Source organism: Bombus vosnesenskii, unplaced genomic scaffold, assembly GCF_011952255.1.
Source record: "Bombus vosnesenskii isolate JDL3184/JDL3185 unplaced genomic scaffold, Bvos_JDL3184-5_v1.1 scf7180000014787, whole genome shotgun sequence".
Taxonomy (NCBI): domain Eukaryota; kingdom Metazoa; phylum Arthropoda; class Insecta; order Hymenoptera; family Apidae; genus Bombus; species Bombus vosnesenskii.
The window spans coordinates 49,160-74,710 of NW_022883643.1; the positions used below are offsets into that span (position 1 = coordinate 49,160).

The 25,551-nt window shown below is 39.6% G+C and overlaps 1 non-coding gene and 3 pseudogenes across 1 annotated transcript; 2 read left to right on the forward strand and 2 right to left on the reverse strand.

Moving 5' to 3' along the window:
- Positions 1 to 3,457: 3,457 nt before the first annotated feature.
- LOC117240556 lies at positions 3,458 to 3,563 on the reverse strand. Its single transcript, XR_004494733.1, has one exon. It is a non-coding gene; the product is annotated as a U6atac minor spliceosomal RNA (small nuclear RNA).
- A 6,209-nt stretch (positions 3,564 to 9,772) lies between these two features.
- Positions 9,773 to 9,872, reverse strand: LOC117240558 (annotated as a pseudogene).
- A 6,903-nt stretch (positions 9,873 to 16,775) lies between these two features.
- Positions 16,776 to 16,875, forward strand: LOC117240559 (annotated as a pseudogene).
- A 5,818-nt stretch (positions 16,876 to 22,693) lies between these two features.
- LOC117240561 lies at positions 22,694 to 22,776 on the forward strand (annotated as a pseudogene).
- Positions 22,777 to 25,551: the final 2,775 nt, after the last annotated feature.

Below are 25,551 nucleotides of genomic sequence, written 5' to 3' on the forward strand. Positions count from 1 at the left end.
ACTGATATGGAGATTGACCAATTAGCAGCAACGTCAATTTCCCTTACTTTCCGAACGAAGGCTATCCCCGATGAATCCCATGATCTCGTGTCCTTAGACACACTCCATCGTAGTTTTTCCTCTGTGGCATTGTTGGGACGGAAAGTCATTCTTTCTTGCGATCTCATCGACGAAAAGAGTAACACCTTACGATCAGTGAATATTACGCGTCCGACTTAGATTTTGTGAGCACGGATTCGTTATTGAACCTAGGATCATTGTCATTAATTTCTCGAGTATCTAATTACCACGGTTACTTGTCCAGTTCTATGATAATCGTATTTGCATTAGTCAATGTCATCTCTATTGCATAACGACAACGCGTAATCCAAGCGAAGATTCGTTTCACGCCCCTAACCCTAATTCGAATGTAAACCCGACATATATATAATTCTTTACTTTGTATTGAATTATTCTATGTACTTTACATGCAGTCTGCTACAAGTAGTATACCAATAACTAATTTTTTCTACGTTAGTTTTACTCATATTGTTAAGAACGATGTAAATAAAATAATAAGAAGAGCCTATCACCAGGTACGTTCGAACGTGTATGCAAATGAATGGTCAATAGCATGAAAATTTTTAATTAAACTCTTTGCATTAAATACTTTCACGTGACATCTCTTTTCTATCAGAAAAATTTGAATTGATACTAAACAAATGAGGTTTTAGAGTGGATATGATTCTGATGTAACTATTTTCGTTCGTACAACTCATACGTTATTTGTAATTGTTTTTAAACTGATTTCGAAAGTTAATAAAAAGTTGTATACGTTTTTATTTTATTTTCTGATTTGAATTTGTATAACATTTGTCAAAGGAATTATCTTCTTTGTCGAAACTGAAACATATATATAGCACCTGTCCATTTCTTAAAAATTAATTTACATACAAAATGTTACTCATACATACATATCTGTATTTATCATATTTCTTAATCATTTTACTATTACGTTATGGTACATTTCAATTTTTGTATTAGATAATTTCAAATTAATTGTAAAATGCTATTACTAAAATATTCCTTGCTGTTCTGCAGACATATTCAATTATAAAGCGAATAAAGCACGACTTGATCTTGTTTAATCTTTTTTCACTCTTTCTTTCTACAAATTTAATTTTTTTTCCATCCAACTGGCGTCTACTGATTCAGGTATCTACATTCCTTTTTCACAGCGGGCAAATGTATTGCTTTTGAGTTCCGATTATATTGTGACAGTTTACTTACCGTGAAGAAATATCAGGTCTCGTTCCGATAGCTATACATGGGGTTGGCAATTAAGTCATTGCAGATTTTGTCATTAGGTGGTATTGACAAAATCAGCAATCATTTAGTTGCCAATGCAGTAGATCAGTGGTCTCAGTAACTGTTGGTATTCGGTCTTATCCGGTGTCAGGACCGGTACACTTCAAAACCGACGAGCTAATGACGGACACTCACCAGTCGGCAAGGTAGTGCACGCGGCAGCAGGGGGTCAGGGCCCAGACCCAACACCCGGGGGTCCTCCCTACTTCGTAAGATAACCACTTGTGTAGGGATGCGGCCGAGTTGTAAGAGCTCCAGTCTTTGAAAGTCACGGCTGGAGTTCGGAAGTAAACTGTCATTAGTGTAAACAAGATGTTAGCAAATAAATTCTCTCTTTTTTTATTTTCACCTTCGATTTCTTTTTTCACTTTACGTGACACCGGCTTACACGTTGTCGTTATGCAATAAAGAAGACATTGACTAGTGCAAATACGATTAGTATAGAAGCGGACAAGTAACCGTGGTAGTTAGGTACTCGAGAAACTAATGACAATGATCCTAGGTTCAATAACGAATCCGCGGTCGACGGGATCATAGATGAACGTACTCACAAAATCTAAGTCGTACGCGTAAATTCACTGGTCGTAAGGTGTTACTCTTTTCGTCGACGAGATCGCAAGAAAGAATGCATTTCCGTCCCGATGATGCTACAGAGGAAAAACTATGATGGGGTGTGTCTAAGGACACGAGATCATCGGATTCGTCGAGAAACTGTCGAAGAACGACTCTTGGACTCTTGACACTCCGGTGGCTAACCGAACATCAACGGCTGCGGTGCCGAAATATATTGATGGCCGTTAGGCCTATTGAAGTTTCCCACCCTTTCGGCTTGTCGGCATTTGCCCTTTGTCGTCGACATTGTCTGTATGTCGGTAATCTCTCCGCGGTACTATAATAGAAACGAAAAAACTGCTGGAAAGAGAATCGTTGTGTCAGGGCCGACGAGCGTGTAACATTAATCCACATCAGAGACCAGGCCGTACACCGACGACAAGATGGTAATAACAAACTGCAGACGCAAGTATATTGCAATCAAAATCTTTTGTATCTTTTCAAGCGAATGAAACTGTATTAAAATTTATTGCGAGTCAATGTGTTCTGTATTTTAGTGCAGCGTGCAAAGTTTGAAAGGATATATTAATCCTTTTTTGTTATTTATACAATTGATATACAACATAACACATTTGGATATTGATCAAAAATTCATTTTTCATTGAAAATAATCTCACCTAACGCATAGAGTGCCCCTTTATATTTAACTTATTTTACTTTTCTTTTTTTTTCGATGAACAAATGTCATTTCGATGAACAACTGTGTAATGTGTACCTTTTTTAGCGTTTATTCTCAAAACAGTTTTAATATAATAATAACCATATAGTAATATAATATAATAATAATAATAACATTATGGTGTGATATTGATTGAAATGCCGCAGATCAATAAAATATTAGTTATAATGAATCCAAACCAATGGCTTTAAAATTACAGTACTCACAGATTATTAGAAACGATAGAACAGATTAAAGAAAATTATGGTGATGAAATAAATTAAATAAAGGAGATAAAGAAACATAAAATGAAATAAAAGGATATAAAGTAATATATGATCATATAAATAAAGTAAAACAAAATAATTAACTAACCAATTTACAAATAGAAACTTTTTACAAGCTTATAAGTAACATTATGTCTAATTAAATTATAAACAGTTTACGATATTATCGCTACTCGTGTAACAGTTTTAATTTCATCATTCAACGGAATACGTTTACTGAAGTTGATTCAGAATGTCAGTAAGCGCCACTTTCTAACCACCGGTATGTATCCAAGTTTTACCTATGATTATATTGTTCAAGTCTGGAATTTGGTAATTAATAGTGTAAATTCACTCGGTAATACTGTGTTGTATATCAAATTTTTTTATCTTTCTTATTTCGTTTTTGATTACACGATGTCAATGGATCAAACATCTAGATTCGCGTCTAATATATGGTTCGAAATGCAATGCTCGAAAGGATGTAGCTGTAAAGATCATTTGCCACAAGAAAAGGTTAATAGATAACCTGTGTTATCCGGAAGGATAGCGGAAGCCCTTCGCGGTCCCACCAAAAAGATCTCATAAGTCCCGCCGAAAGGCGACAGAGCCTTATCATTTATATATGTGTTCCATCCTTGTCTATGGGAGTGTTAAACGTGTCTCCATCCGTATTACAAAAAAATTTTTTTTTTTTTTTACGTGGAGGAAATCTTCATAGACACCTTACTACCCTGCGGTCGCGGGCGGAAGGTAGTGCCGGATTCTTACCGGCTAAAACCTCCACGAACGGGACAGTGGTACCAGCGCGAGCTGATCGTCGGAGGACACCACCCCTGTGTGCTGAAGAACACCAAGTAGTATCTTTAACCAAATATTCCTAGAAAGTACACCCAGAAGACACGCAAGGGAGGGGCTGGCCGCTTGCCTGTTTGTATATTCTAAGAGAAATTTTGGTTTTTCGTTCCCCTTTTTTTCTGTCCTTCCATGCCGAGGATTCGAACTCGGGACGCGTCGTCTTCAGTTCTGGGCTTTAACGAGCGTAGCTGGCTGCCCCGTCGACTTTCTGGCTGATTGGAAAGGATTTGATTCTTAATCTGGCAATGTATATCAGGAAGTATTCTAATTAGCCTCTTGAAGGAGACGTATGTAGTATCGGGGAGAAGGGCCCAAGAAACGTCGAGCTAACTACAGACAATGTCGCGAGAGCCGAGGCTCTGTCGGCTCTATCAATGCATTGCCGGGTCCTTCAGGTAAATAGCTTTACCGAAAAGACCTACGTGAGCCTGGCTACGAGCGTCTGTAGAACATGTGTGCGGTGGGCCCAGGAAAAGACAATAGAGTGCTAAAACGGGCAGAGGGTCAGTCGAGAAGCAGAGTGCGAGTTGAGCGGACACGGAGTGTGAGTCGGCGTGCGACGATATCGTAGTCTGTCCTTTTGTTATCGAATTAAACTCATTAAAATACCTTAAACTTTAAACTCTACCATCATCACTTGTCCTTACTCTAAGAATCCACCAGTTACTACATGTATATTTTTCATAGCCCTCTCAAAATATAAGGGGTAAAGTTATATAATTCCCTTAATTAAATCATTATTATTAAGTCTATTATGAAGCGTTGAATAATATATTTTTGCTGCTATTATATTTATTGTAGCAAGAGAAAACTGTTCTAAAAGAATTCGTACCTCTTCTAATGCGCTTATTTTCAATCGCATTGCGTTTTCCATCGCATTGGCAGAGATTTTATAACGTATGGGATTAGCATAAGTTATAAATAGGTCTAATTAATAATTTGTAACAGAAGATTTTAACCTCAAGATTTAGGTCAGATGCAAACGATCGAATTTGCAACAAATGACCGCAACGGCAATGGGTTAGAAGGACAAGAAAATACATATGTATGTATCCTTCTTTTGTGAAACAGAAGAACTTTATTTGTTCCTCTGCTTTTCCAACGGCACCGGAACGATGTTGATTCTCCAATCAAAAGCAATGTCTATCGTTCTCGCTTTCCTAACCAAAATTGTCCTTAACGAATCAGATCATCTCGTGACCTCAGACACACCCACCCCTAGCTTACCTCAACATCCACACTATCGTCACTAAACGACTCAGTCTCCATCTTTAGAATAGGCAACACCTTTTACCGAGTTTCTACCCTTAGAACGATCGCATACTTAACGTATAAGTGTAACTAGGTATTACATAAAGTTATTGGAATGATTTGTGTGTGTTAATTCAGTGTATATTCCATTGTGATTGCTGAATTCATAATAAAGTTTAATAAAAGCAAAATTGATAATTGTGTTATGACTCAGCTATTTTATTTTATCATCCAACCCTCAACTATACGTGAGACTAGCCGCTGGCAGGATGATTTCTTCTTTGTGTCGGTAGTTAGCTGCTACAGTTATTGTTATGGTTTTATAAACTAGTAATTTGTTGCTCATGCTCAATTTAGATGTTCTTGCTGTAAGATAGTGCAACGATTTTCTCATTATCATTAGGTGTTTAATGTTTTCCAGTCCAACTTATGATCCAAATGCTGTACAAGAAGTTGTTTGTTGGATTTCCTGATTTAACAATTTAATCTCAGAAGATTCTTTCTCCTTAAAAATGAAGACAATGTGCGAAAACTTGTTTGAGTTTAATTGGATTTTGTTATCTCTCGCTTAACGTTCTGTATTATATACGTGCGTTTTAGGTTCTTCTTGCTATTTTAATGTTTCCATGTTTGGATGGGATATTTTCAGATGTTCTTTTTCTTTTTTTTTTTATTATTTAATTTGTACTTTACAATTTGCCCACATTCGACAAATTTTTCTAACTTATTTTCAAATGTGAACGTAGCGATGGAATAAGTTTCCGTTTTTAGCGTTGTTAGCAATAAACAAAATAGAAAATGGGTTCGAGGACATTTTCTTGTGGAACCGTTAATTTCTTTCAGAGAGGACACATACACTTCTAATTTTAACATACAAATACCTATTCGTAATGTGGGAGAAAATAATTCTATATGTGCTATTCAGCAGAATTGTTTATAACTTCCTTAAAATCCTTCATTTTATCACATAATACATAAAATCATTCAATCTTTAGCGGAGGCTTTTTCCACATTGAGAAGCAACGCGGTGCAGTATTTTCCACCTTCCGTTGATCTAATTACGTCGCTGGTCATTCTGTGTATTTACTTTACTGTATTCTGATTCTTCCTGAATCTAAATTGTTGGCCTAGGATTAGGTATTTAGCTTTTGGCCGGATAGCCAGCTACGCTCGTTAAAAAACAACGGAAAAACTAAACATTATCGGCACCCACTTTTCCAAAACACACACACGAAACGACCACATGGGTCGAGAACGACTGAACAGCATTATCATCGCCGAAACAAACAAACTCAAAAATAAAATAGAACAAGGCATAGCGCAAAATAAAACAGTTTGCACATTCTCAAACGAAAACACCTCGGACAACCCCAAAAAACCAGAACCAGAAATAAACTACTTTACAAATTACAGCCAACTAAATATAATATTCTCCAAACTAAACAAGAAAAAATCATACGGCTTCGATGGCATGCCAAACATTTTGCTCAAACGCTTACCTAACGAAATAAAATGGTACTACACGGTACTCTTCAACAATGCGCTAAATAACACGTATTTCCCCGGAAAATGGAAAAAGGCCAAATTAATAGCCATTACAAAAAAATAAAGACGGTTCATCACCTGCAAACCTACGACTTATAAGCCTCCTCCCCAACATAAGCAAAGTATTGGAAATAGTCATAAACAATCCCCTAGTCTCCTTCTGCGCAATAAATAACGTAATCCCAGAAAATCAATTCAACGCAATTAGAAGAAAAACAGCAGTTACCCCATCAGCGACATCTACAGCCAGCGCAACAATTATCACGAACAACACTTTTACACCTAAACAATAAGAACAGAACTTCAAGAACCTTTTTGACAAAATTAACGATTACTACTATACATGGAAACTAAAAATTAATGCTACCAAATGCGAAACCATACTGTTTAGATCCACGTCAAGTGAAAAAGGCCCAATAGAAAGAGAACACTGTAAAAAATTCCAATTAAGAGGAAAAGCAAACGAAGGGGAGCTCATACCACACAAAAATTGCGTAAAATATCTAGGCGTAAATATAGACGACAAATTAAACTGCAAACAGCACCTCGAAATTCAACTCTCCAAAGCCAGCAAAGCATTCTAGAAGACGAAAAGATTATTCTACACCAAGCGTCTCAACAGCAAAGTAAAAATCCTGTGCTACCAAGCACTAATCAGACGGATCATAACCTATAGCTGCCTAATCTGGTACAACGTATCAGTTTCCCTAATGGAAAAAATTCGCATATTCGAAGGAAAATGCATCAGGGCTTGCCTGAGTACTTACAGATTCGAACACAGCAGATTCAAAAAATACGTCAAAAATAAAAGAATCTACGACATAGCCAAGAACCACCGCATCGACTGCCACATCTTAAAACAAGTACATAACCTAACAAACAAACACACACCACACTAGAGAAATAAATCAATCAAATTCGAAGATGGTATCCCACTGGGGGTAGCCATCCACATGTTATATTATTATACCACTAAGCTATAATATTTTACCAAATGTCCTACTGGACAAATTGTAAAATGTAAATAAATAAATAAAAAGAAAAGCATCTCAAAACTAACAAGGAGCCACTTCGCGCAAACTGCAAAGATAAAACAAAATAATTTAATCTTCGGTTGCTTATTTCCAAACGATTCGTATTACAAAAATACACTGACAACAGGTTAGGCCCCCCCCCGCCCGAAGCGTTTTTATACCTAGACGAAAGAAACTATCTCCAAGACCAAAATAATATCCCAATAATATACCATATAAAAAGAAAGATAGGGATTAAAACAATAGAGAAGAACTTAAGTGGACAAACCGTAGACACTAGGTGGAGATACAACATGGCCCTTCCCCAAAAAGACACAGAAGACAATCACAGAAAAAACATAAAAAAATTGGTGGATACCGAAACCATAGTAAAAAAGAGAATAACAAGAGAAAGAGCCACAAAACGGCAACGCTCAAATCTCCCTCCGTATAAAATAGTGTGAATATTGTAAACTTTGTAAATATTGCAAATAATTCTACAGGACACCCCTCCCTTCCCCTCCCCGTCCACCCTCACCGACCCCTTTCCAAAATCCCACAGCCCCTCCGAAACCGAATAGACTAACGAACTGTCCTGTTTTTGCGACCAGGTTTTCAGAACAGAGATAGAAAGAAAAAACTACATCGTATATACGCACCGCTCTATAGCGACTTAAATCCAATTTCTATATTGTAAAGCTAAAAAAATGTAATTCCGACATACAAAATATTGTATGCCTATGTCGTACCGTCATGTATCGGTACTTTTGCCTAAACAGGCCCACAACCAAAGTTCATTGTTTATGGAGAACAGCATGCCAATGTAACATTCTGTTAAGGTATAGAGAGGAATCGGAAAAGTAAATGATTTACTTTATTCACAACAGCTATACATATATTTGTCGGGTTTACATTAGAATTAGAGTTCGGGGCGTGAAACGAAACTTCGTTCGGATTATACATTGTCGCAAGAAAGAATGACTTTCCGTCCCAACAATGCCACAGAGGAAAAACTACGATGGGGTGTGTCCAAGGACACGAGATCATGGGATTCATCGGGGATAGCCTTCGTTCGGAAAGTAAGGGAAATTGACGTTGCTGCTGATTGGTCAATCTCCATATCGGTAGTTAGAAAAAGATGCTAGCCGCCCTCGAGCCGCAGCCACGTTCGGCGACTGGCTGTCGCCTCGAGCCCAAGCTCATTATCGCAAATCTCGAACAAATATAATCGGATCGAAAGACGACAATTGTTTAATTACAGCTACAGTAGACTCTAGGTTACAATGTTACGTTCTTTCATCTCCGACATATATAACCTTGGTTATGAATATTTTAAATCGGCACAATAATTGTTAAAAGTATATATCAAACATTTGTCGTACAGTAATACGCATGATCGGTAAATATTTCTTATGCTAATCTATAAATCTAAGGAATCTCAGAAAATAAATGCTTTAGATGGAATATATGCGGATTTGCAGATAACTTCTAGATACTGTTCAGTTTGAAAACAAAGACAAGGAATATATGGATTATGTGGAACATCTCGTATCTTATTTCAAAAATTACGAGCTGATGTGGTACATTCTACGTGTTGGTTGGTTTATTAAAGAGAGGAGTGATAAAATTGTAACAGTCAGTGTATATTAAAATCCCTTTAAATACAAGTACAAAGATAGTGTATGCCAGTTGTAATCGTCGCACCTTCAATGCTACCGTTCAACTCTACGCTTGCTATTCCACTGTATGACCTGTTATAATGATTCGTTATAATGATCGTCCTAGAAAGGACGTTCGTCTATTCGTATCGAACGATGGTATTATAAAAATTTCAGATGTAACTCCGGATGACGATTAGAAAGAACGACGATAATGTTCTGTTCGGAATTTGTTTACCTTTAGACCTAGCGAAGCAAAACAACGTTGTCACTCCAAGGCACAACAATACGATCCGCCTTAAACGTATGTAAGTACATCTCTGACAATCGTCTGTTCCAGTAGCAAACTGTAGACGCAAGTATATTGCAATCAATTTCGATCATGTTTAAGAAATGTCGACAAACTCTTTTGTGTCTTTTCAAACGAATGAGACTCTATTAGAATATATTGCGAATAAATGTGTTCTGTATTTTTGTGCAGCATGCAAAGTTTAAAAGGATATATTAATCCTTTCTTGTTATTTATACAATTGATATACAATATAACACGTTTGGATATTGATCAAAAATTCATTTTTTATGAAAATAATCTCACCTAACCATTTATATATGTGTTCCATCCTTGTCTACGGGAGTGTTAAGCATTTCTCCTTCCGTACTACAAAAAAAATTTTTTTTTTTTTTTTACGTGGAGGAAATCTTCAGAGACACCTGACCACCCTGTGGGGATGGGCAGAAGGTAGTGCCGGATTCTTACCGGCTAAAACCTCCACGAACGGGACAGTGTAGCAGTGCGAGTTTTTATCGTCGGGCCCCTGTGTGCTTAACACCAAGCACGTTTAAAAACCAAGTACTCCCAGAAAGTACACGCAGAACACACGCAAGGGAGGGGCTGGCCGCTTGCCTGTTTGTATATTCTAAGAGAAATTTTGGTTTTTCCGTCCCTTCTTATAGACTGGGAGAGGTCTCCTTATTTTTTTTTATTTATTTGTCGAAATTACAATCAATTCTCGCGTTGAGAATTTTCAGTAATTTTTCTGGCGTGGCGCAGTGACATGGCTGTTTATTTACAATAAGTTAATATTTATTATAGATAGGTATAATTTATAAGTATTATAAGTAAGTGCATATGCTTAATTTGGATAATTAAATGAATCTAACGTTTAAGTCTAGCGGGTAGTGCCTCTTCAGCCTGCGAATCTGGTCCGTCGTATCGAGTAGTCCAGTGATTAGGGGGTTTCGGTGTTTGTTGATTCTTTTGCTGTATCTGTCGCTATATTTTGCTATTTCCTCTTTGACGGCGGGTATCTTGAGGTCGCGGTGTATTGTTTCATTGGTTACATACCAAGGTGCGTCAATTAGGGATCTTAGCGTTTTCGATTGAAAGCGTTGGAGTATTTCAATGTTGGAGTTACTTGCTGTTCCCCATAGTTGGATTCCGTAGGTCCAGACAGGTTTTATTACGGTCTTGTAGAGGGTAATTTTATTCTGTATATTTAGTTTTGAGCGTCGGCCCGTGAGCCAATAGAGTTATTTTAATTTGTCCTTTAGTTGCTTCCTTTTATCTGAGATGTGTGTCTTCCACGTTAGTCTCCTGTCCAGGGTCATGCCCAGGTATCGGACTGTGTCCCTGCTAGGAACTGTTGCATTGTTGATGGTGACCTGGGGGCAGGTTTGTTTTCGGAGCGTGAAGGTTACATGTGAGGATTTCTTTTCGTTGACTTTGAAGCCCCATTTGTGAAACCACTTTTCCATGGAGTCGAGACTTCGCTGGAGAGTGGATGAGGCTATTACCGGGACTACGTGGGTAGCTAATAGCGCTGTGTCGTCTGTAAATGTCGCTATTGTTATATCGTTTGATATAGGTAGGTCGGCAGTGTAGATGGAGTACAGTAGGGGTCCGAGGACACTACCTTGGGGTATGCCGGCTTCTATTGGGAATGTTGCGGAAGTGGCGTCTAGGTATTTAACCATGAATTGCCTATTGGTTAGGTAAGATTTTAGGATGGAGTAGTAGGGGTGGGGTAGGATCTTTTTAAGTTTGTATAGTAGCCCTTCATGCCATACTTTATCGAATGCCTGTTGGATGTCTAGGAAGACCGCTGAGCAATATTTTTTCTTTTCGAGTGTTTGGCTGATCGTATGAGTTAGGCGGTGGATTTGCTCTACTGTAGAATGATGTTTTCGGAAGCCGAATTGGTGATCTGGGAGTGTTTTCAAGTTCTCCAGGATTGGAAGGAGTCGGTTCGTGAGCATCTTCTCGAAAAGTTTGGACAGGGTAGGTAAAAGACTGATTGGGCGATAGGAGCAGGTTTCGTATATCGGTTTACCGGGTTTGGGGATGAGGGTAATCAATGAGATTTTCCAAGCCTTAGGATAGTGTTCCAGGCGAAGGATAGCATTAAAAATCGATGTGATGAGTGCTATCCCTTTTGTGGGAAGTTCCTTGATTGCTCTATTGCCTATTAGGTCGTGTCCTGCTGCTTTCTTGGGGTTTAGGCGACTGATTGTTTCTAGAGTCTCAGCAGAGGAGAAGGGTTCGATAGGAGGGGACATTTGGAAGGGGGTGTGCAGGTATTCTGTAACGTCCGCGGCGGTTTGGGGGGAATGGGGTTTGAATACTTTTGACAAGTGATTTGCAAACAGGTCGGCTTTTTCTATGGGGCTTCGCGCCCATCCACCTTGCGGACGGCGGATAGGTGGGATTATTTGTGGGGGGCGTGTGAGTTTCCTGGAGGCCTTCCATAGTGAGTAGTTGGCGTCGGCTGTGGGGGACAAGCTGGCGAGGTATTTATGGAAACAGTCGTTTTTATAGTTTCTTAGGGTTCTGGATAGCTTTCTAGTTGCGTTGTTAAGTTTGCGTTTGTCCTCCGGTGTTCTATGGGTTTGCCATACTCTTCTTAGTCTTCGTTTTTCTGCTATTTTTTTTAGTATGTAATGGGGATATTCTTGTTTGCTGTTAGATGGCTTTGTCGGTGTGGAGAGGCGGATTGCGTTTATTATGCTCGTGTTTAAGTATTCCGTGGCTGCTTCGATATCTTCCTTTGTTTTTAGTGGGGTGAAGGCTGAGGTTGAGTGTGTAAAGACTTCTCTGAAGAGCTGCCAGTTGGTGTGTTGGTTGTGAATGGTGCCATTAGGTGTATTCTCGATGATTGTTGAACTGACTGTTGCTATCACGGGAGAATGATCAGAGGAGAGATCAGCCGAGGAGTTGATCTGGACGTGTCTTGATGGGATATTTTTTGTTATGAAGAAGTCGAGAAGGTCGGGTATTTTGTTGGTGTCAGTGGGCCAGTATGTGGGTTCGTATGTGGTGAGGTAGTTGAGGTTGTTGTTTGTTATGCTGTTTAAGAGGTTTTTGCCTCTAGCTGTAACCAGTCTGCTGCCCCATTGGATGTGCTTGGCGTTATAGTCTCCTCCAACTATGAATCTGTTGCCCAGGGTGTCCAGGAAGTTATCAAAGTCTTCTTTGGCGATGGAGTGTCTGGGAGGGCAGTATACTGCTGAGGTGGTGATTGAGCCATGACAGTCTTCTATTGCCACGTTTGTTGCTTGGAGGTAGTCTTTCTGGAATGATGGGAGTTCGTAGTGCTTAATACTTGCTTTGATTATTATTCCGGTGCCACCGTGGGCCTTTCCGCTGGGGTGTTGGGTATGGTAGAATTTGTAACCATTTATTTTCAGGTAGCTCTTGTCGGTGAAGTGGGTTTCCGACACGAGCATTACGTCGATTTGCTGGTGTTTTAAGAAGAGTTCTAGTTCAAGTTTGTGTTGCGCTAGACCGTTGGCGTTCCAGAGTGCTATGCGCCTTGATTTTATTTTCAGTCGGGGCGTGCTAATTTTTCCACGATGAGTGTTAGTAGCGATAGCAAGTGATTTATTTGCTCAGATTGTTTCTCTATTAGCTTTTCAAGCCTTGAGGAGTTGTCTGTGTTTGGTGGGTTGGGGTCACTGTTTTGGGGAAGGTTCCTTTGGCTGTTCGGGTTGTTTTGGATGCCTTGTACTGCTTGGGCAAAGGAGGTTGAGGTGGAGATGAATTTGGTAGGACTGTGCGTTTGGTTGCTTGAGGGGGTTGGGGTAGTCGTGAATTTCGGCGGGCTGGGTGTTTGGTTGGATACCTCTTTTGCTCTGGGCTTAGGGTACCTGTTCGTGTATAGTGTTTTATATGCTGGGCAGCCTTTGTAGTTGGCAGGGTGGTCCCCTTGGCAGTGGATGCATTTCGCTGGGGTTTCCGGTGATTTGGCGCACTGGTCAGTGGAGTGAGAGCCTGCGCATTTAACGCAGCGGAAAGTATGGTTGCAGTATTTCTGCGTATGACCGTACCTTTGGCACCTTTTGCACTGCACTATTTCTTTTTTCACGAGCGGTGGTTCGATCTTTACTATCGCGTTCATTAGGCGACTGATGTTATAAATTTCCTTATTGTTCGGTTTTTGTTTAATGTCTAGGAAGAATAAGGATAACGGGTCTTTCGAGACTCTATGCCTTATATTACTTACGTTGACGACTTCGTGGCCGAGTTTTGAGAGTTCGTATTTTAGTTCGTCTATATCTGCTGAGTGGTGTATGTTTCGTAGGACCACCCGGAAAGGCCTTTCCTGTTTAAGTTGGTAGGTGTGGAAGTTGGCGTTCAGGGTCCTGAGTGTCTTGGTGAGTTTTCTGTAAGCTTCTGGGTTCGTCGGTAGTATTTTCACCTTGTTGTTGCTTATCTTGAGGTTATATTCCTCCTTGCTGGTATCTCTCTCTAGGGACTTGGTCATTGTCTGTATGTCAATGACGTCGTCCACAAAAATTGGTGGGGGAGGGGGGATTCTCTGTGAGTGTTGGTTTGATGGCGGTTCTACGATTTCCATGGCGTCGTTTGAGGATTCCAATACGGCGAACCTGTTGTGTGTGTTTATTTGCGTTGCTGGTTCTATTTTCCTCTTCTTTGTAGTGTTAGCGTCGTTAGTGCGGAAAGTTCTGCTACACTTCTGCCACGGGGGGGGGTAGCTCGGGGTAGCTGCGAGTCTGCTCCGGAGAGCCTGGTCGCGGTTGCTGGGCCATCATCGAGCTAGTTAATTCGGAAAGAACAACTAGTCGTGAGGCTGTGAGGCTAGTATTCGTGTTGGGGTTAGGTGCGTGGGATTTTCTTCTCCCTAGGGGGTAAGGGGCACTTAGCTGTGTTCTCTTTCGACGTTTGGGCGACACGTGTTGTTTTCGAACTACGCTGGGCACTAGAGACACGTCTGCACGCTTCGGCACTCCACAGCGAACTGACAAAGCCATCTAGCAGCAAACAAGAATATCCCCAATACATACTAAAAAAAATAGCAGAAAAACGTAGACTAAGAAGAGTATGGCAGACTCATAGATCACCGGAGGACAAACGCAAACTTAACAGCGCAACTAGAAAGCTATCCAGAAACTTAAGAAACTATAAAAACGACTGTTTCCATAAATACCTCGCCAGCTTATCCCCCACAGCCGACGCCAACTACTCACTATGGAAGGCCTCCAGGAAACTCACACGCCCCCCACAAATAATCCCACCTATCCGCTGTCCGCAAGGTGGATGGGCGCGAAGCCCTATAGAAAAAGCCGACCTGTTTGCAAAACACTTGTCAAAAGTATTCAAACCCCATTCCCCCCAAGCCGCCGCGGACGTTACTGAATACCTGCACACCCCCTTCCAAACGTCCCCTCTTATCGAACCCTTCTCCTCTGCTGAGACTATAGAAACAATCAGTCGCCTAAACCCCAAGAAAGCAGCACGACACGACCTAATAGGCAATAGAGCAATCAAGGAACTTCCCACAAAAGGGATAGCACTCATCACATCGATTTTTAATGCTATCCTTCGCCTGGAACACTATCCTAAGGCTTGGAAAATCTCATTGATTACCCTCATCCCCAAACCCGGTAAACCGATATACGAAACCTGCTCCTATCGCCCAATCAGTCTTTTACCTACCCTGTCCAAACTATTCGAGAAGATGCTCACGAACCGACTCCTTCCAATCCTAGAGAACTTGAAAACACTCCCAGATCACCAATTCGGCTTCCGAAAACATCATTCTACAGTAGAGCAAATCCACCGCCTAACTCATACGATCAGCCAAACACTCGAAAAGAAAAAATATTGCTCAGCGGTCTTCCTAGACATCCAACAGGCATTCGATAAAGTATGGCATGAAGGGCTACTATACAAACTTAAAAAGATCCTACCCCACCCCTACTACTCCATCCTAAAATCTTACCTAACCAATAGGCAATTCATGGTTAAATACCTAGACGCCACTTCCGCAACATTCCCAATAGAAGCCGGCATACCCCAAGGTAGTGTCCTCGGACCCCTACTGTACTCCATCTACACTGCCGACCTACCTATATCAAACGATATAACAATAGCGACATTTACAGACGACACAGCGCTATTAGCTACCCACGTAGTCCCGGTAATAGCCTCATCCACTCTCCAGCGAAGTCTCGACTCCATGGAAAAGTGGTTTCACAAATGGGGCTTCAAAGTCAACGAAAAGAAATCCTCACATGTAACCTTCACGCTCCGAAAACAAACCTGCCCCCAGGTCACCATCAACAATGCAACAGTTCCTAGCAGGGACACAGTCCGATACCTGGGCATGACCCTGGACAGGAGACTAACGTGGAAGACACACATCTCAGATAAAAGGAAGCAACTAAAGGACAAATTAAAATAACTCTATTGGCTCACGGGCCGACGCTCAAAACTAAATATACAGAATAAAATTACCCTCTACAAGACCGTAATAAAACCTGTCTGGACCTACGGAATCCAACTATGGGGAACAGCAAGTAACTCCAACATTGAAATACTCCAACGCTTTCAATCGAAAACGCTAAGATCCCTAATTGACGCACCTTGGTATGTAACCAATGAAACAATACACCGCGACCTCAAGATACCCGCCGTCAAAGAGGAAATAGCAAAATATAGCGACAGATACAGCAAAAGAATCAACAAACACCGAAACCCCCTAATCACTGGACTACTCGATACGACGGACCAGATTCGCAGGCTGAAGAGGCACTACCCGCTAGACTTAAACGTTAGATTCATTTAATTATCCAAATTAAGCATATGCACTTACTTATAATACTTATAAATTATACCTATCTATAATAAATATTAACTTATTGTAAATAAACAGCCATGTCACTGCGCCACGCCAGAAAAATTACTGAAAATTCTCAACGCGAGAATTGATTGTAATTTCGACAAATAAATAAAAAAAAATAAGGAGACCTCTCCCAGTCTATAAGAAGGGACGGAAAAACCAAAATTTCTCTTAGAATATACAAACAGGCAAGCGGCCAGCCCCTCCCTTGCGTGTGTTCTGCGTGTACTTTCTGGGAGTACTTGGTTTTTAAACGTGCTTGGTGTTAAGCACACAGGGGCCCGACGATAAAAACTCGCACTGCTACACTGTCCCGTTCGTGGAGGTTTTAGCCGGTAAGAATCCGGCACTACCTTCTGCCCATCCCCACAGGGTGGTCAGGTGTCTCTGAAGATTTCCTCCACGTAAAAAAAAAAAAAAAATTTTTTTTGTAGTACGGAAGGAGAAATGCTTAACACTCCCGTAGACAAGGATGGAACACATATATAAATGGTTAGGTGAGATTATTTTCATAAAAAATGAATTTTTGATCAATATCCAAACGTGTTATATTGTATATCAATTGTATAAATAACAAGAAAGGATTAATATATCCTTTTAAACTTTGCATGCTGCACAAAAATACAGAACACATTTATTCGCAATATATTCTAATAGAGTCTCATTCGTTTGAAAAGACACAAAAGAGTTTGTCGACATTTCTTAAACATGATCGAAATTGATTGCAATATACTTGCGTCTACAGTTTGCTACTGGAACAGACGATTGTCAGAGATGTACTTACATACGTTTAAGGCGGATCGTATTGTTGTGCCTTGGAGTGACAACGTTGTTTTGCTTCGCTAGGTCTAAAGGTAAACAAATTCCGAACAGAACATTATCGTCGTTCTTTCTAATCGTCATCCGGAGTTACATCTGAAATTTTTATAATACCATCGTTCGATACGAATAGACGAACGTCCTTTCTAGGACGATCATTATAACGAATCATTATAACAGGTCATACAGTGGAATAGCAAGCGTAGAGTTGAACGGTAGCATTGAAGGTGCGACGATTACAACTGGCATACACTATCTTTGTACTTGTATTTAAAGGGATTTTAATATACACTGACTGTTACAATTTTATCACTCCTCTCTTTAATAAACCAACCAACACGTAGAATGTACCACATCAGCTCGTAATTTTTGAAATAAGATACGAGATGTTCCACATAATCCATATATTCCTTGTCTTTGTTTTCAAACTGAACAGTATCTAGAAGTTATCTGCAAATCCGCATATATTCCATCTAAAGCATTTATTTTCTGAGATTCCTTAGATTTATAGATTAGCATAAGAAATATTTACCGATCATGCGTATTACTGTACGACAAATGTTTGATATATACTTTTAACAATTATTGTGCCGATTTAAAATATTCATAACCAAGGTTATATATGTCGGAGATGAAAGAACGTAACATTGTAACCTAGAGTCTACTGTAGCTGTAATTAAACAATTGTCGTCTTTCGATCCGATTATATTTGTTCGAGATTTGCGATAATGAGCTTGGGCTCGAGGCGACAGCCAGTCGCCGAACGTGGCTGCGGCTCGAGGGCGGCTAGCATCTTTTTCTAACTACCGATATGGAGATTGACCAATCAGCAGCAACGTCAATTTCCCTTACTTTCCGAACGAAGGCTATCCCCGATGAATCCCATGATCTCGTGTCCTTGGACACACCCCATCGTAGTTTTTCCTCTGTGGCATTGTTGGGACGGAAAGTCATTCTTTCTTGCGACAATGTATAATCCGAACGAAGTTTCGTTTCACGCCCCGAACTCTAATTCTAATGTAAACCCGACAAATATATGTATAGCTGTTGTGAATAAAGTAAATCATTTACTTTTCCGATTCCTCTCTATACCTTAACAGAATGTTACATTGGCATGCTGTTCTCCATAAACAATGAACTTTGGTTGTGGGCCTGTTTAGGCAAAAGTACCGATACATGACGGTACGACATAGGCATACAATATTTTGTATGTCGGAATTACATTTTTTTAGCTTTACAATATAGAAATTGGATTTAAGTCGCTATAGAGCGGTGCGTATATACGATGTAGTTTTTTCTTTCTATCTCTGTTCTGAAAACCTGGTCGCAAAAACAGGACAGTTCGTTAGTCTATTCGGTTTCGGAGGGGCTGTGGGATTTTGGAAAGGGGTCGGTGAGGGTGGACGGGGAGGGGAAGGGAGGGGTGTCCTGTAGAATTATTTGCAATATTTACAAAGTTTACAATATTCACACTATTTTATACGGAGGGAGATTTGAGCGTTGCCGTTTTGTGGCTCTTTCTCTTGTTATTCTCTTTTTTACTATGGTTTCGGTATCCACCAATTTTTTTATGTTTTTTCTGTGATTGTCTTCTGTGTCTTTTTGGGGAAGGGCCATGTTGTATCTCCACCTAGTGTCTACGGTTTGTCCACTTAAGTTCTTCTCTATTGTTTTAATCCCTATCTTTCTTTTTATATGGTATATTATTGGGATATTATTTTGGTCTTGGAGATAGTTTCTTTCGTCTAGGTATAAAAACGCTTCGGGCGGGGGGGGGCCTAACCTGTTGTCAGTGTATTTTTGTAATACGAATCGTTTGGAAATAAGCAACCGAAGATTAAATTATTTTGTTTTATCTTTGCAGTTTGCGCGAAGTGGCTCCTTGTTAGTTTTGAGATGCTTTTCTTTTTATTTATTTATTTACATTTTACAATTTGTCCAGTAGGACATTTGGTAAAATATTATAGCTTAGTGGTATAATAATATAACATGTGGATGGCTACCCCCAGTGGGATACCATCTTCGAATTTGATTGATTTATTTCTCTAGTGTGGTGTGTGTTTGTTTGTTAGGTTATGTACTTGTTTTAAGATGTGGCAGTCGATGCGGTGGTTCTTGGCTATGTCGTAGATTCTTTTATTTTTGACGTATTTTTTGAATCTGCTGTGTTCGAATCTGTAAGTACTCAGGCAAGCCCTGATGCATTTTCCTTCGAATATGCGAATTTTTTCCATTAGGGAAACTGATACGTTGTACCAGATTAGGCAGCTATAGGTTATGATCCGTCTGATTAGTGCTTGGTAGCACAGGATTTTTACTTTGCTGTTGAGACGCTTGGTGTAGAATAATCTTTTCGTCTTCTAGAATGCTTTGCTGGCTTTGGAGAGTTGAATTTCGAGGTGCTGTTTGCAGTTTAATTTGTCGTCTATATTTACGCCTAGATATTTTACGCAATTTTTGTGTGGTATGAGCTCCCCTTCGTTTGCTTTTCCTCTTAATTGGAATTTTTTACAGTGTTCTCTTTCTATTGGGCCTTTTTCACTTGACGTGGATCTAAACAGTATGGTTTCGCATTTGGTAGCATTAATTTTTAGTTTCCATGTATAGTAGTAATCGTTAATTTTGTCAAAAAGGTTCTTGAAGTTCTGTTCTTATTGTTTAGGTGTAAAAGTGTTGTTCGTGATAATTGTTGCGCTGGCTGTAGATGTCGCTGATGGGGTAACTGCTGTTTTTCTTCTAATTGCGTTGAATTGATTTTCTGGGATTACGTTATTTATTGCGCAGAAGGAGACTAGGGGATTGTTTATGACTATTTCCAATACTTTGCTTATGTTGGGGAGGAGGCTTATAAGTCGTAGGTTTGCAGGTGATGAACCGTCTTTATTTTTTTGTAATGGCTATTAATTTGGCCTTTTTCCATTTTCCGGGGAAATACGTGTTATTTAGCGCATTGTTGAAGAGTACCGTGTAGTACCATTTTATTTCGTTAGGTAAGCGTTTGAGCAAAATGTTTGGCATGCCATCGAAGCCGTATGATTTTTTCTTGTTTAGTTTGGAGAATATTATATTTAGTTGGCTGTAATTTGTAAAGTAGTTTATTTCTGGTTCTGGTTTTTTGGGGTTGTCCGAGGTGTTTTCGTTTGAGAATGTGCAAACTGTTTTATTTTGCGCTATGCCTTGTTCTATTTTATTTTTGAGTTTGTTTGTTTCGGCGATGATAATGCTGTTCAGTCGTTCTCGACCCATGTGGTCGTTTCGTGTGTGTTTTTTGGAAAAGTGGGTGCCGATAATGTTTAGTTTTTCCGTTGTTTTTTAACGAGCGTAGCTGGCTATCCGGCCAAAAGCTAAATACCTAATCCTAGGCCAACAATTTAGATTCAGGAAGAATCAGAATACAGTAAAGTAAATACACAGAATGACCAGCGACGTAATTAGATCAACGGAAGGTGGAAAATACTGCACCGCGTTGCTTCTCAATGTGGAAAAAGCCTCCGCTAAAGATTGAATGATTTTATGTATTATGTGATAAAATGAAGGATTTTAAGGAAGTTATAAACAATTCTGCTGAATAGCACATATAGAATTATTTTCTCCCACATTACGAATAGGTATTTGTATGTTAAAATTAGAAGTGTATGTGTCCTCTCTGAAAGAAATTAACGGTTCCACAAGAAAATGTCCTCGAACCCATTTTCTATTTTGTTTATTGCTAACAACGCTAAAAACGGAAACTTATTCCATCGCTACGTTCACATTTGAAAATAAGTTAGAAAAATTTGTCGAATGTGGGCAAATTGTAAAGTACAAATTAAATAATAAAAAAAAAAAGAAAAAGAACATCTGAAAATATCCCATCCAAACATGGAAACATTAAAATAGCAAGAAGAACCTAAAACGCACGTATATAATACAGAACGTTAAGCGAGAGATAACAAAATCCAATTAAACTCAAACAAGTTTTCGCACATTGTCTTCATTTTTAAGGAGAAAGAATCTTCTGAGATTAAATTGTTAAATCAGGAAATCCAACAAACAACTTCTTGTACAGCATTTGGATCATAAGTTGGACTGGAAAACATTAAACACCTAATGATAATGAGAAAATCGTTGCACTATCTTACAGCAAGAACATCTAAATTGAGCATGAGCAACAAATTACTAGTTTATAAAACCATAACAATAACTGTAGCAGCTAACTACCGACACAAAGAAGAAATCATCCTGCCAGCGGCTAGTCTCACGTATAGTTGAGGGTTGGATGATAAAATAAAATAGCTGAGTCATAACACAATTATCAATTTTGCTTTTATTAAACTTTATTATGAATTCAGCAATCACAATGGAATATACACTGAATTAACACACACAAATCATTCCAATAACTTTATGTAATACCTAGTTACACTTATACGTTAAGTATGCGATCGTTCTAAGGGTAGAAACTCGGTAAAAGGTGTTGCCTATTCTAAAGATGGAGACTGAGTCGTTTAGTGACGATAGTGTGGATGTTGAGGTAAGCTAGGGGTGGGTGTGTCTGAGGTCACGAGATGATCTGATTCGTTAAGGACAATTTTGGTTAGGAAAGCGAGAACGATAGACATTGCTTTTGATTGGAGAATCAACATCGTTCCGGTGCCGTTGGAAAAGCAGAGGAACAAATAAAGTTCTTCTGTTTCACAAAAGAAGGATACATACATATGTATTTTCTTGTCCTTCTAACCCATTGCCGTTGCGGTCATTTGTTGCAAATTCGATCGTTTGCATCTGACCTAAATCTTGAGGTTAAAATCTTCTGTTACAAATTATTAATTAGACCTATTTATAACTTATGCTAATCCCATACGTTATAAAATCTCTGCCAATGCGATGGAAAACGCAAGGCTAGGCATCTTGAAAATAAGCGCATTAGAAGAAGCAGCAATTATTTTAGAACGGCCATCTCTTACTACAAGAATTATAATAGCAGCAAAAATATATTATTAAGAGCTTCATAATAGATTTAATAATAATGATTTAATTAAGGGAATTATTTACCTTTACCCCTTGTATTTAGAGAGGGCTATGAAAAATGTACATCTCTTTCAAGAGACTAATTAGAATATTTCCTATGATGTACATTACCACATTAAGAATCAAATACTTTCCAATGAGCTAGAAGCTCGGCGGGGCAGTTGGCTACGGTCGTTAAGGTCGAGAATTGAAGGAGACGCGTCGCGAGTTCGAATCCTCGGTATGGAAGGCTCGCAAAAAAAAGGGACGGAAAAACCAAAATTTCTCTTAGAATATACAAACAGGCAAGCGGCCAGCCCCTCCCTTGCGTGTCTTCTGGGTGTACTTTCTGGGAATACTTGGTTAAAGGTGCTTGGTGTTCAGCACACAGGGGTCCGACGATCAAAACTCGCACTGATACACTGCCCCGTTCGTGGAGGTTTTAGCCGGTAAGAATCCGGCACTACCTTCTGCCCGTCCCCACACGGTAGTAAGGTGTCTTTGAAGATTTCCTCCACGTAAAAAAAAAAAAATTTTTTTGTAGTATGAAAGGAGAGACGTTTAACATTCCCGTAGACAAGGGGGAACACATATAAATGGTATCACTGGCGAATAATCTTTATCAATAATCGACGTGAAAGTAGGTGTTACACCACGATGCTTACCACAGGCTGTATTTTCTAACCGTCGCTCGCGGTCCTACAGTGTCGCAGGCAGACCGTCTTATCTGCCCGCCGGATCATATACAATGTATCGACGGGAGTGTCACGTAAAATAACAAAATAAAAAAGGAATTTGAGGTAAAAATAAAAAAAAGAAAACTTTATTTTTTTTCTAACATCAATACACTTTACAATCTACTTCCGAACTCTAGGCGTGACTTTCTAAGACTGACTCTTATGATTTTACTTTCGATCGGATCCGATTACTTTCTTTTGTCATCCCTCAACATCCCCACCGTCCATGCATTTGCTAGGCGTCCGCGATCGTTGCCACGTGCTCTTTCTTCTAGAACCTTCGGTGGAAGGACCGTTGGGATGTTGATGGTTCATTAGGCACTTCAGCGATATACATTGTCGCCGAGTGCCGCCACATCTTTATCTCTATCGTCAGTCCGTCGGATTTGAAGTATGCCGGTCGTGACAGGAGCATAGTTGTCGCCAAGCAGCGAGCCCTAGAAACGTCGATTTTTGTCCGTAACGTTTTCGACACAAGAAGAGCCATACGTTATCATAGGCGCGAGCGGTGGCGTGAAGCGAGCATAATGGGGGTCGTCTTCCAAACAAGACAAAGAAATGATCGAAAGGCAATCAGTCCCTTCTGACGAGTCAAGCGTTAGACATCGGGAGCTCTGACGAGCAAAATCAAAATCATATAGTTTAACGAATTCATTGAGAGATATCGTAAGGTCGAGACAACTTTGTGTAATTTATTCATCATATTATTGTCAAATATATTATTTCATGTTCACCCGTTAATACAGTGTTACTTCATTGAACCACCTCTGTTATCTTAATCGAAACAGGGGAACGACTATTTCGCGGCGTCGATTAACAGAATCGTAGCGAGAATTTACGCCTCTCGCTGACGCGTATTCCTAGCGGTCGCGTCTCTCCGCGAAAGGTCGTAACAGTATAAAAAAGAACATAGTCTGACTACATGCCGTTGAATAGGGACGGGGGGGGGGCAGAATTATAAAAAAACCAGGAAAAGCTAGAAGAAGAGAAGGAGAAAAGGGAATGAACAAGCGAAAGTGTGGAAAAATACCTGGAGGAATGTAAAGACTGGACCTGCAGTCCAAGGGAAGAACAGTAGAGGAAACGTGGACTGAAATCAAAAAGAAGATAAACGAAGCAATGCCAAAGAAGAAAGTGACGATGAGGAAATGGGGTATGGGAGAGAAAGCGTGGTACAACAAGGAGTGGAAAGAAACGAAAAGAGTGATGAGAAGGAAGATGACAAAGTTTATGAAAGGAAAATGCAGCAGAGAAGCGCTCATAGAGGGAAAAGAGAAAAGAAAAGAAAAGAAGCAAAAGAAAGCAACGGGGGAAAACGGGTTAGAATATGAGGTACGAAAGTATGCACCGAAGGAAGTGGGGGTGGCCTTATGGGAGTTAAGGGGGGCTAAGGTTAATTCGTACAAAAAAGGCATGTTGCTGTGAATTTTTTGTGACGACACAGTTAGAATCTCTTTATTAAAACCAATGATACACTAAAGTATGACATTCGAAGTATATTGTATAAAATTTTCACGGACGTGTCTCGGAAAAAAGTAGAATTGCGGTGCCCGTCGTAACTTGGTGCTGTATCATCTGAAATCAAAAAGTTAAAGTTCATTCGTTAGGAAACAGTTTTCTCCAGGTAACGCTGGGAGGATTTTTCGAAATTTCAATTTTTCACTTTTTTGGAACACTTTGAATGGAAAATGCGATTTTTTGCGAAAAAGTCGGATAATTTGTTATTGTAAAATAAAAATAATTAACAAATTTGAAAAAACTCTCCAGCGTTACTTGGTAAATTATGTACAGAAATAGTGTTCAAAGGGGCACCGGTATCTGGGGGGTAAGATTAGGTATTATATAGAGAGCGAAACATCTGCCAGGTATCAATAGCACGTTCGGGTCGGGTAGGTATTAAAATCCGACATGTATGAAAATACTCGTAACTTTGTCAATTTTGCTTCAATCGACTTGAAATTTTGATACAATATTCTTAAGATATTATGCATTCATTTAAAAAAATACAAAAAAAATTGTAATACCTAACCCCAACCTAACCCCCCCCCTTAAGGAGAATATGGAAATAGGGAGGGGATACCAGAAGATTGGAAAAAAGGATATGCATATGTAAGAAGGGGGACGAGAGAGTAGCGAAGAGCTACAGAGGAGTAACGCTAATGGATACAGCATACAAGATCTATGCAGAGATACTGGACGAACGACTGAAGGCAGAGATTGAAAACAAACTGGAAGATTCGGATTCAGAAAAGGAAGAGAAGTGACCGATGCGGTTTTTGTGATAAACCACATCATATACAAGCAGCTAGGTAAAGAAAGAGGGAAATTGTATGCCTGCTTTGCGGACTTAGGAGCGGCGTTCAACAGACTAAACAGAGAGAAACTGGAGGAGAAAATGAGGAAAGTGGGGATTAGCGAAAAACTAACCCGAAGGATTAAAGCGATATACGAGAGTCAAGAACCGCGACACAAGGGAATTTAGGACTGCGAGGGGAGTCAAACAAGACTGGAAGAAGAACTAAGGCAAGGACAAGCTGGGGGCATAGTGGTAGGAGAAAGAAAGGTATGGTCACTAACATATGCAGACGATATTGTGTCGATGGCAGATAGGGAAGAGGAGCTAAAAGATATGCTAAAGAGATTCAAACAATTTTTAAAG